General features: G+C 42.0%; 1 non-coding gene across 1 annotated transcript; it reads left to right on the forward strand.

Moving 5' to 3' along the window:
* The first annotated feature begins 7,605 nt into the window (after nucleotides 1-7,605).
* LOC122666395 lies at nucleotides 7,606-7,712 on the forward strand. Its single transcript, XR_006333587.1, has one exon. It is a non-coding gene; the product is annotated as a small nucleolar RNA R71 (small nucleolar RNA).
* The last annotated feature ends 5,352 nt before the right edge of the window (nucleotides 7,713-13,064 follow it).

Consider the following 13,064-nt stretch of genomic DNA (forward strand, 5'->3'; position numbering starts at 1 on the left):
CTTGGCAGTAGAATTTTCTGCTAAATGTTGAGGTATTGGTAGTGGATATAGTACGGGCCGATTAGGTGGTGGTGGAGGTGCAGCACGTTCATGCATTATAGTTGTAAACTGTGTAGACATCTGACCAAACAACTCTTATTGTTGTTGCATGGTCTGCATCATCGTGGTCATGAATGTAGTCACGTCGCTGGCTACCACACTTGGCTGAGGTGCTGCTACAGTAGCTTGTGCAGCTGTTGTGCTCCTGATGAAACAGCCGATGCCTCAGAGTTTTGAGCCTCACTTCAGTTAGGCAGCGCAACCTCTGGTACAACTCTAGGTTGTTTACCCTTATGACCTCCACGAGAACTTCTACTGTTGACCATTGTTGCATCTCTGAAAAGAGGAGAGTGTTCAATATTCCCAATTTCATCTATGTGGATAAATAGTTGTTTCCTAACTAAGCAAGTACAAATCCAACCCATAGTTCCAATGAGTATCATGAGTCATACCAGTAAGGTGGATTGTTAGATTCATTATCTTGGTTTGTTAGGTGATGTGTTCTATTGAATACTTTGTGTTTCTCTTTCTTATGCATTTTATGTGTCAATATGCTATGCATGGCACTAATGAGAAATTTTAGATTTTCAAATAAAGACTTTTAATTAATTACCTGATCTAGCAGGCAAGCATCTCCAGCTTCTTCCCAGTCACAAACTCCATAGCCAGTAGGAATTCTATGTCAGCTCTTACCTCTTCAGCTAAAGTCATAAAATAGCCTCGCTCTTCTAGTCCACTAATGGCAGCAACAACCAAGTAAAAGTCCAGTCGATTCTCAGCTCAAGGTAACACTAGTCGTATCCATCTCAGTCTCTCTCACAGGTGTCTAAGATAGATCATGATGCTGGGGTCTCCAGCCTCAGGTAAGGTAGTAGTTCCTGTCACATAAAATGGTTCTAGGCATGAGGGCATACTTAATTAAAAGAATTATGTAGACAACTGTCGAAACTTAAATAACTAGAGATCAATGAAACAACTCTTGGGTTGGCTCGAGGTACCTTACCATCTAGGTGTTCAATTTTCTACGAACCCTATTTGGTCCTATTTTCCACTATCCTAGGCCTTGATTAGGATGAGATCTACGCTCCCCATACTTACTAATCCCCTGATACAACATACTTACATATCTAAGTTCTGTTTGCATAGCAGCACACCAAGCAGTTCGTACATCACAATATTCAGACATGTAGTAACTAGGTAGTATACACCAACCATTATACACATTTATCATATATTAAATATTCATCATAAACACACCAACAAAAGTTTTTCTTTTCTCTCTTTTTTTCTTCTCAAGTCCTATGAGTTCTATACAACCCTTTACAGAAATTTCACCCCTTTGGGTTTGAGAAGGTTGTGTTTGCTTAGTACTTATTTACTTATTATTATATTATTATATTATATTTTTTTTTCAAAACCATCTGTGAAAGTTCATATTTTATGTTTATTAAGGTTAATATGGTCAAATCTCAAGTCCCTACATGTAATTAGCTCAAAACAACAAATCTGCACACACTGGGCGATGTCTCTGGGCGTTGCCACATCGCCCAATGCCATCGCCCAGAGAATCGGGGAGCAGGTTTTTAAGTCTGAGAGGGGCCCATTTCTTTTCTATTTTCTTCAAAACTCTTCTAAACTCTTGGGAAAGGTTCTTGTAGGGTAAGGGGACCACTTTTACACCAAATCCTTGCGATTCTCTGGGGTTTTTGCGCATCTAGGTGTGTTTAGGTATGCTTTCGTAACACTTACCCTATTTTACCTCTTCCTTTTTGTTTCCTATTGCTTTAGTTAGGGTTTCTATTGTTTTCCTTACCCTAACTTGGTTGTTCTTGCTATTCCTAGTAGGAAATGTCTTCCAGTCGTCGTACAACTCAAAAATCGGTAGCCCAAAAGAGGCTACGGGTCGAATCCAAGGAATCTTCCTATTCTTCTTCGGTTGCACCATCATCTCCTAGAGAGGATTCGTCTTCCGAGGAACCAGATTTTGATCACCATCTTTTCTCCAGGTATTAGCATGCCAAAGAATGGAAGAATTTTGCTTCTGTAAAGATAGTGAATGGTCGGGTGGTATGAGTAGAGGACTTCCACCAATGTGGCCTCTTTGCCAAATCCAATGCCCTAGGCTGGGCATCGATGCTGTCCCCTACCGAGCCTTGTTATCCCAACTTGGTTAGGTACTTCTATTGTAACTTGATGCCATCCGGGGCACAAGACTTCACACTTCAGTGTAGGGTAAAGGGAGTGGATATCAGATTGACCACTACCCTTCTAACAGAGATCCTGGGTTTACCAGACACAGGAGAGCGGGTTTACTATCAACCCCGCATGGATATTTCTGATATGTTTTCTTTGGAGACTAGAAGGGCAGTTTTCACAGCTTTGACAGGTTCAGGAAACACTCCTAAGTCTGAGACTGCCTACAAACCTAGTTCCAGGGTGATCAGTAGGTGTGTAACCTACAGTATTTACCCTAAGGGTGGAAACAAGGGCAGTATTTCCATGATGAGAGCATAAATTACCTACTGCCTCTTGGGAGCTGGTCAAGGGGGTCCAGTCATCAACCTCCTTTATTTGTTACTTTAGGTGATGCTTTATCACGCGTGAAACCCAGTTGATGGGAACCTTCCCTACGGGAAATTCCTTACCTTGGTTTTCCGGTATTTTGGGGTGCCATTGGAGGGCGAGTACATAGACAAGGTCTGATCTAGGCCTATAGATAAGACCTCTATTTTAAAGATGAAAGTGCTAGGAGAGGATCCAGTATAGGGCGAGGAGCAGATGGAGATGCAGCAGGATGTGGGGCAGCAGGGAATGGGGCATGATGAGGATGTCCAGGGTATGGATGAGCAAAGAGACATTGAGGGTGACACCCAGGGTCTTCATGCAGAGGAGCAGGGGATAGGTCCAAATGATCTCGAGGGCTTTGACACTCAATTTATAGACTTACCTGCTTACGAGACGACCGATGCCACTAGCGCACAGGTTCCAAGTCCTAATGATTGGGCACAAATGATGACACACTTCCAGAGTCTTGGCACTCAGCTCTCCAGCTTAGCGACCAGGGTGGATCGGGGCTTTACTTAGAGACGAGAGTGGGGTCTGTGGAGCAACGTCTAGATTTCTAGGATGGTTCTACACAGTTGATTCACGCCAGACTCAGCCTCCTCCGAGCGACGTACCTCCTTCTGAATAGTTCCAGCAGTTCTAGACCTTCTCCTGCTACGTGGTCATGATCATCTTAGTTATTTCTTTTCCTATGCTTTTGTATTTTTCTCTTTGTTTTCAGTTTATGTACTTGTTGAATTGCAGTTATGCAATCAAACTTTTGTAATTATTGTTGAGTTAATGAAAATCTTGCATCTTTACTTAATTGCATCTACCTCCCCTATAGTTTTTAATTCTTGCATGTTTTATTGTTTAAAGCTTATTAGTCCTAGTCTGCAATCCATAATCGCAAGAAGAGCCTCACGCTTTGATACCAAGCTCTGTCACACCCCAAACCACCCCTAGGAGGATTGGGTAAGTGACCCAAATTGTATACCGGCAATCCGCCAAATCCCATGGATCTAGAAGTAGTGCTTACGATTATGGAACCACAACCATCACTTTATCGTAGGTAAGATCAGAGTATCGCAGATAATTACAATTTAATAAACAAAAGGAAATGTAGCGATACAGGGAAACGGTGATAATATATATACATATAAAAGTTTTATATTTCCCATCAACCCACACACAAAGAAAACAAAGAAACAAAGCTGATAAGTACAGTACTACATACAAAAATATATACAGGACAAGCATACTCAGCCCCAAAAAGGAAAAGTAAAAACTACAACCAGCAAATCAAAATGGGGATAACTCCAGATAACCCAAAAGGAGTCCCCAAGTCAAAAAGTTGTCATGAACACACTTCAATGGTCTTCATCAACAACCACCGAAAATGTGCGTAGGATCGATATGACCTCCGTCGAGGTCCACACCAACATCATCATAACAACCAAAACTCTCCTCCTCAAGATAGCCCGCCATGCCACAACGGCATCCACCTGCAAAATCATCTAAGCAAAACATTGTATAACAGAGTGTGAGCCCTACTGAGCTCGTGAGCAAATAACATCAATCATACATGCACATGCAACCACAAATCACAATTCAAAGGATCCTACATGATATGCAAGTCTAGATTTTATTATTAACCACCTACCATTACAACTAAGTTGGGTCTGTGCCACTACAATCCCCAACACATGTATCCCTGGTGCAGGCTTCTAACCCCTTCCCGCAATACACCCATTGAGTTGTCGAAGAGGACCAGTTAGCTCCCGTAATCGATCACCAAGGTCAGCCCGACCAGCCCTCTGTGATTAACCTATGGGACAATCCATTTCTTTCTTTCTTTTCTTTTCTGGCTTATAGCCCATGTGCACCATTCTGGTGTTCTATTCATTTCATGTACCATTCCAGTATTCAATTCATTTCTTTTTCTCTTTTTTTCATTTTCTGATGGTCGCCCCCACAGGCATCCAACACCTTAACCCCTGTTGGCAAGGGTGCGTGGCACGGGTGATGAAACTCTAGCCCCATGCCTATATGGCATCATATGAGTCAGGTGGTGTCAATCGCACCCCATACTACGGGCTACCATAGGCCTCATTTCCAAGCCGACTACGGCATCTAGTCTAACATTCATAATCATCATATAAGAATTCACAGTGTTGATCAACAGACAGTGATTATGCAGTGATTTGAGTAATTTGAACAGAAGTAATTAACACAGCAATTATATTCAATTCTTATTAGCCGGCATCAGATCATAATTATATATACACACACATGATAATACTATTCACTCACCTACACTTGGCTCTAGGTATTCAGTCTCAATCTCAGTTCCAGCAATTGTCTGGTTGTTGACCTCAAGCACGAAATCAGGTCCTAGATATAAATCAGAAGTTGTCATGTTAAGCTTTTTAAACTATCTCTGTTAGTCCTAGGGTTGACCTAAGCTTACTGGATAGACCCAGGGTTCAATTAGGTTCACTGGGAGTCAATGGGCCTTACACTGGGCCTTAGGTACATGTCCCGGTGGATGGGCCAGTGTTTGTGGCACAGGGGTAAAGTGGTCATTGCTAATGTCTATACCCAACCCTAGTTCAGAATAGGTGCACAGTGCTGTCCATGACTTGCCTGTGCAGCATGACCAAGCACAATAGGGTTACAACCACCTGCGGGGCCCACTAGGGTTCCAAAGCATTCTCAATAAAGAACAGATGTGGGGAAGGGCATTTCAGTCATTTCCCACCTTCCCACAGTGTCCAAGGGCCAATAGGTGAGAAACCCCAAGTCTATCCATCAAAATAGCCCATTTTCCATCACTGGGTGATGGCTCTGGGCATTGCTGCATTGCCCAGTGCATTGCCTAGTGGCTGCACAGTCGATATAGGTTGAGTTTCCAAGGTGGGGCCTGTAAGGCTGAGCCCTAAATGGATCCCTTGCATGTCAGGGGGGTCTGGTAGCCCCTGAGGTGGCCTACCTCATGGTCTAATTTGATTCTCTATCAGATCCATTATTTGGCTGACAGTGGCTGCCCAAGTAGCCTAGATGAATGGTGTTTAGGGTTTTGGCTAAGCTTGGGAGTTGGTTTTAGCCACGTGCAGGGCTGGAACAGCATTCCAAATGAGGGTCCAGGGCTGCAATCATCTAGGGTTTGATCTCTGCAGCCCTAGCTTGCACCCAGGGTTCCAATCCATAGATCAGTAGGGCCAACTGGCAGCGCAGGTGGGCACGGCCAGCTGCGGCTCCAAGGAACAGCAAAACAGAATATTAAAAATGCATAAAGATCTTAGATCTTCCATGCACAAGGTCTGCATGGTAGATTTAGAGTAGTACTGGGCAAACCCTAGCTAGTCTGGGCTGCCCAGGGAGCTTAAACACAGAAAATCTGAGAGGGAATGGGAACAGTAGGTGTTTATAGGTGATTTTATACCTGAGCAGGGGTAGGAGCAGCTCGAGCTCAGTCTAGTGTAGGGTTACAGCAGACTCCCCCTCTTCTTCTTCCTTCCTTCTTCTCTTTCTCTCCTTTTTCCTCTCTTTCTCTCCTCTCGGTTTTAGCAGAGAACAAGAGCTCTAAATGAGCCTAGGCCTTCCTATTTATAGGCCCAAGACCAACTGAGGTCTGTTTGGCCACTAAGGCTCCTTTTAAAAATCAGTTTTTGAACTGATTCTGACTGATTCTGGGTTCTCTGGTGGGGTCCACAGTGAACTGAGGTCATGAGGTGGTCCCTCAAACTTCCCTCTATCAGTGGAGGGTGCCCATGTTCATATTGGATGGTCCCCATAATTAAAATAATAAAAAATAAGTAGAATCTGTCACTGGGCGATGTCACTGGGCCTTGCTGCATTGCCTAGTGCCATGGCCCAGAGAATTCCAGCAATTAAAACTCAAACGGGCTTGGACAGGGGTTTGACCCTAAGTCAGGGTATTGTCCCCAAATGCCCATTAGGGGTTTTTGGCACATTTTCCATAGGTGGGTCCCACAGTACTGGGGAGGAGAGAGATTACCTAGAATCCAAGTCATACATCAGGCTATGAGCTGTGCAAGTGCAAGGGTCTGCTATCCATCTTCTAACAGGTATATAGGAGGACATGCACTGGGTTTCTTCATTGATCCATGTCACTGGTGTGATTCTCCACAGTGTTCTTGGTTGCATGGTCAGGGGTTCCTGTTCTTCAACATTAATTTTAGCCAGTCAGGGGCAGGGTTTGACACTATTGGCTGACTTGGCATTTGGCCAGCCTCCCTCCTACTTATAACATCGGCTAGCTGACCCAGTTGGTTCTCTAGCTTATTAATGGACTGAGTATGTGAGTGAATCAGTTGTGTATTCTGCTCGAGTCTACTTAATGCTTTTAGCACCTTTTCCTAAAAGGATTCATTCTATTAGGGTTGAGGATATGCTAGTTGTCCACCCATATAGGCATTGGTTTGAACATTAAATGGTGGCCTATATGGTGGGTTTGGAGGATTATTAGGTACTACGTTTCTCAATGAAAGGTTTGGTTGGTTTCACCATCCCGGGTTATAAGCATTGGAAAAAGGATCATTACCCGATTTAGGGAAACCTTGAGCCACTTGTACCTATTCCTGAACAAATTCAGGGTATTATGCAGCCAAAGGACAGTCCATCACATAATGACTAGGGCTAGCACATAAGGCCTAGGCATCAGTCTGATTAGGGAAACTCATTGGGAAAGGGGACATAGAATGTTGTCCTACAGACATCAGATAGTCTAATTTCTTGGACAGCATGTCAACCTTAGCAGTCATCTCTATAGTTGGGTTGATCTCATAGAGACCACCCTTCTTTGGTTGCCCTATGTGTGGAATCTCAGTTCGAGAGGCTGAAGCTTGATGTTGGGAATTCTCACTAAGGGTTTCAAAATGATCCCATACTTCCATCTCATTCTTGTGTATAAATGTTCCACCACAAGAGGAGTCCACCATCTACCTATATCGGTCACGGAGGCCATCATAAAAGTACTAGACTAACTGCCATTTCGGGACAGCGTGGTGGGGGCACTTCCTAAGTAATTCCCTGAGTCTCTCCCACACTTCATAAAATTGTTCACCCTCTGATTAGGAGAAACTAGTAATGGCTCTTCTAAGGCTATTAGTCCGGCCAATGAGGAAGAACTTTTTTAGAAATTCCTACTGCATCCCCGCCTATCTAGAAATCCTAACCAAATCTAGGGAATGAAGCTAGTTTTTCACTTTGTCCTTTAAAGAAAATGGGAATAGGAGTAACTTTAGGGCATCTTCAGAGAGGTTTTGGATTTTGACTATAGAACACACCTCTACGAACTCATCACGATGCTTGTAAGGCTCCTCATTAGCAAGTCCTAACATCTGTATGATGCTGGACTTGATCTCATATTGAGCGGCTTGAGTGGCAGGCAACTGAATACCAGATGCAGGGGTATAGGCAGTTGGAGTGAAGTGCTCACTCAGCAGCCTTCCCGGCTGGTTTTCGTCACCCATTTTATTACTATTATCCTTAGGTCTAGCCACAGATCGCTCTATTTCTAGGTTAAGGGAAGTCAGGTTGGAGTGCAAAGAATGCCGACCATGCATAAAACACAACACAAGTTGAACGTGCTAATTAAACAAAAACTAAAAGGTAATAACTAAATTAAAAATACTCAATAAAAAATAAAATTCAGAACTAAAAATTAAAAAAATGACTAATTTAAAACTAACGAAAATACTTACCTGGTGTTGGCAGTTGCGCAATTCCACGTGCTGCCCCTGATGAATGGTTACATAAATGAACTTAAGGGGTTAGGGGAATTAAAATTAAACCTAAACACCCAATCTAATGCTGGAATTAAAAAAAAAATTACATAAAATAATCCTAATTACATAAAGTCTAGGAATTAAAAGTAAACCAAATTGGCAGCTTGTCCTACTCGATCTACTCGGCTTCCTGCACAAACAAAGAGAACGTTAGGTATACTAAAATTAACCTAATAAAGATATTAAAAAAAATAATAAAAAAAATTCTGCAATTATGAAATTAAAGCTAAAGCAAAGTAACACAAAACAAGTCAATCAATCTTAGCAGGCAAAAAAATGCTTAGACCCAAAAAGGATAGGTTGGTCATCGTGAGTCCTCTCAGTACTCACCTCAGGGTCAGAGCCCCTACGTATACCGGGAACATCACCAGAGTCCCCACTGGGCTCCAGTCGAGAAGAAGACGAAGACATGGATGCAGAAAACTTACTAAGAATACGGAAATAGAGAATGAAGCTCGTGCATTGGGAGGTGAAGGGCACCCGAACGAGAAATGCAGCACGAACAGGAGGAGTAGAGCCTGCAACAAGGTCGAAAACACCAATGCAAGCACGAGTAGAGAAGCAAAAGGGCAATGAGACAAAATTGAAGGAAGAAGATGAAAGCAGAAAACTCGAAGTAGCAATAGAGAGGAAGGAAGAACAGGAATCCCAAATTTATAACCAAGGGAAGAAGAGCAATCGCCAAGATCCAACGGTCAGAACAAGAAACCATCAGAGGGACAGGAACGAGCAATGGTTGAGCATACCTGAGGCATCATAAAAGCCCACGTCACGCATCAGCTAACGAGTGGAAGACCAGATGCGATGGAGATCAAGCGATCGTAGATCAGCCCTGGACATCATAATACCCAAAGCCACGTGTTAAATAACATTTGGAACATCAAACACCATCAGGCTCGAGTGACGGTAGCCTTGCTCGAGGCACCATCATAACTCCTACCACGCGTCAATTAGCAGATGGAATGTCAAGTCCACTCTCAACTATCAACCATCACATCCCCACGTGTGAAGGCAGGCATTAAAACCAAAAATCGATTAGACTCCCCTGTGTGAGAATGCCCAGAGGAGTGGGGGGCTCATGATATGTCAAGAGACATCAGCCACCAATGAGAGATCGACACATATATCATGAACGAGTTGAAGTCACATAGGGTAAGCGTGAGCTGACCAGATTCACAAGGAGTAGGGTCTGGGTGCACACTAGACCTCAAAGGATGCACACGCGAGGCCAATCCTCATGCCATAACGAGGGGTCACCAGACTGACCCCCTTATGAGGACAACCTGACGTAGAACCTGGACCGCCCCATAGTGGGAGGGGACGACCTGATCACTGCACTCTATTAACGGAAATCCTACCATGAACTTCCATGGCCCGAGATTATCACCCATATGGCGCCTAATAAGGCGCAAGGGGATCAAGGGATCAATGCTATCCCCAAGATCACCCTAAAATCTCTCACTCCACGCCTGGGGCTCTACTTTCCTATTAGGGCAAGATTCTGCGCACCATCACCTATAAATAATAGGGTAAACACCTTCCACACTTATTTGATTTCAATTATTCTTATATGCTGCTAAGTGATCTAACTTTTGACGTCGGAGTGGAGACACCGGCATAGCCCAACCCTCTCTTGCTAACTTTGTATTGCAACAATAGGTCATTCCAGCACAGTTCTTGAAGCAACAGATCCCATGTAGTAATGGAATTAGTCGGCAGTCCATAGAGCTACTTCTTGGCATGGTCCTTCAGAGCAACGGTTATGAACCGAAGTCTAACTGTATCATCAGATAAATTTTGGACTTTAATCAGAACACAAACCTTCTCAAATTCCCTAAGGAAGAGATAGGCATCTTCATTGGCCATCCCATGGAAATGGGACAACATACTAATGAAGTTAGTCTTGAGTTCATAATTATTTCCTATAGCGACTGGTAGACTAATGTTGGAAGGTTGTGCAGCCCTGGTAGGGTAGAACATATCCTTAAGAGTCCTATACTGAGGTTGGTCAACCATGGTCGAAGATGGTGGAGAAGGTGGTATTCTAATAAGACGGTTGGTTGAGTCACGGGTCCATACTTTAGCCACCTAAACAGATAAGAAGTCTCCCCTTTTTTTTTATTTTTTGAATTATAAAGAAAAATAAAAAGACTAGAAAGAAAAACAAAAAAACTAAAAACACGAGGGGACTAAAGATAGTTGGTGCATCTGCCCTTCAAAGGTTGAAATAATGGTTCCAAAGCTGTAAGGTTACCATATAGGTTGACAGTAAGGGAATCTGTATAGTCTTCACTAGCCACTGACGTGCGACTCCAAAACTTGTTTATCAAGAAATAATACCACAAGTGTATAAGTCAATCGTAGCCACGGGTCGAACACAAGGAGATAAGCCACTCTATCTTACTCATTTAAAGTAACGGGAAGTGAACCAAATTAAGATGATTAAACTAACTAACGGTCCTAACACATTTATCTAACGATTCCAATGACCTAACCATTCATCAGCTAACCTATCAAAAACTAATGCGGATTACGAGAATGACGGATTAAATTTACCACATCCACACTAAGAATATAAATCCAAGAGCAAAGAGATAAAACCCAAAAATTACTTGATTCGGACTAAACTTGATAAGGTTTCCTCTACCAAACTTGAATTCGCATCTACCAAAACTGAAAATCAAAATAAAAATTATAAAAATAAGAATCTAACATAGGACATGAGGATGAGAGTAAAAAAATAAAATAAAATCCCAACAGAAGTACTTGAAGTAAAGAGAATGAGAATGAGAGTGGAAGAAATAAAGAGGATGAGAATGAAAGAAAGAAAGAAAATTAAGATTGATTACTCCCTTCTACCAAACTTGCAATTGAATGTATTGAATGAGCATTGGATGAATGTTTTTGATGAAACCTACGTTGCTTTAACTTGCATACCTTCCTTTTCCAAATCTCTAAATTCCTCTCATAAGAACTAGAAACTTAGAACTAGAAGGATTGAAACAATAACTACACGTAGAGATTGAAGAGTTTACAACCAAAATTGAAGAACAATCCTTGAATTAAAATTGCATAAAAGAAATTACAACCATTGACATAAAAATTCAGAAAAGCAAAGCTAGAAAACTAGAAGCCAAAAATAAGAAAAAGACTAAAAATTTTGATAGCAATTAACACTCTAAACAGCCCCAACCCCCTATGTATTTATAGGGAAAGTAGAAGGAAGAGAGGGGAAGAGAGAGAGAAGGAGGGAGGATCTCCATGATTTTGAGTGGGCCCCACCTTCCTTTTACATTAAAACTTAGTTGCCAAGAAAAAGAAAAAAAATGGAAAGTAGAAAATACAAGTTCCTAGCTCAATACACCTACTATTTTTTTAAAAATAGAGCTTTCCAATTTGACTCTTGTGTTTCTTTTTTCTTGCAGGTGTCTTCTCCAAGTAATGTGAACAAGGCTATCTCCAATCTTTGAACTTTCAACTTTCCAAGGATGAGAGAATATTCCTCACAAGATATCTATCACTAGTTAAATTCCCATAATGCCCTTGAAAATTTTGTGGAGAGAGAGAGAGTGTGTGTGATGACTGGGATTCCTTTCTTCAAGAATTAATTAAATTCCCATTATGTCCTTCAAAAAAATGTGGAACATGGGGTGCTTATATAGGCTTCACTGTTGCTTTCCTTGCCAAAAATACTCAAAATAGACCCAAATTTCGTCCAATTTGGAATTCGAGAGCCCAAGATAACTCAAGTTGAAGTTGGACTGCTTCAGAGCCTTCCAAATGGAATCTTTTGGCTAACAGAAAAGTCTCTTCCGGATTTATCGCGATATAGGCATGTAAAAGGAACTTCTGCGTGACGGCACCATTCTAGGCCGTCAGATCTGCCTCCAAGAATCGGACTTGATATCAACCTTCGGATCGACAACTACTTGAATTTTAAGATACCTTCTGATAATTATAATATGGCCCCTCAAATCCGAACTTATGCTTTACTTTGTCCCCGGCCTATTTTTGATAATTACAAATAAACCCCTCTCATAAAAAATGAAAACAGTGGCATGCCATTTTCGCATGTCATTACGGAAACGACCGTAACACTTCGTTTCAACTTGGAATCAAATGTCTTTTGAATTGTTGCGAAGCTGACTTGACTGGCTATGCATCCATACTATTGACACCTCAAAATTATGCTAAGGGGCCCACTGTACTCACATTCAAATTTGACTGATTGGCGTGATTCTTTCAATGCTCAATCCAAACTTGATTTTCTCAACTCCTAGGCGCTTCCGGCTACTGCCAAACACTACTAAACAACTTAAAAATGGCTCCTTAGCATCATTTGCTCTATTTTCACAAGAATTCCCCTAAAACCTAAAAATGCAAACAAAAACATTGAGTAGCTCCATTCCAAGTATAAAAATGCAAACTTTATAGCCCTAAGATTTCATACATAAATGTGCTCATCACGCACAGTGCACGCTCCTCCCATACTTGTATACTAGCCTAACATGACAATACACAGGTTTATAATAAGTGAGAAGAGGTCTGGTCAGATGTCTGGGTTCAAACCCCAAAATAGCAGCATTTACACTAGGCGGCTCATGCAATAGCCACTTACTGCATCGTCTGCCTGAGTCCGAGAACTTAGTATTTGACATGGATTGCTGC

This window comes from Telopea speciosissima, chromosome 6 (genome assembly GCF_018873765.1).
Source record: "Telopea speciosissima isolate NSW1024214 ecotype Mountain lineage chromosome 6, Tspe_v1, whole genome shotgun sequence".
NCBI classification, from domain to species: Eukaryota; Viridiplantae; Streptophyta; class Magnoliopsida; order Proteales; family Proteaceae; genus Telopea; species Telopea speciosissima.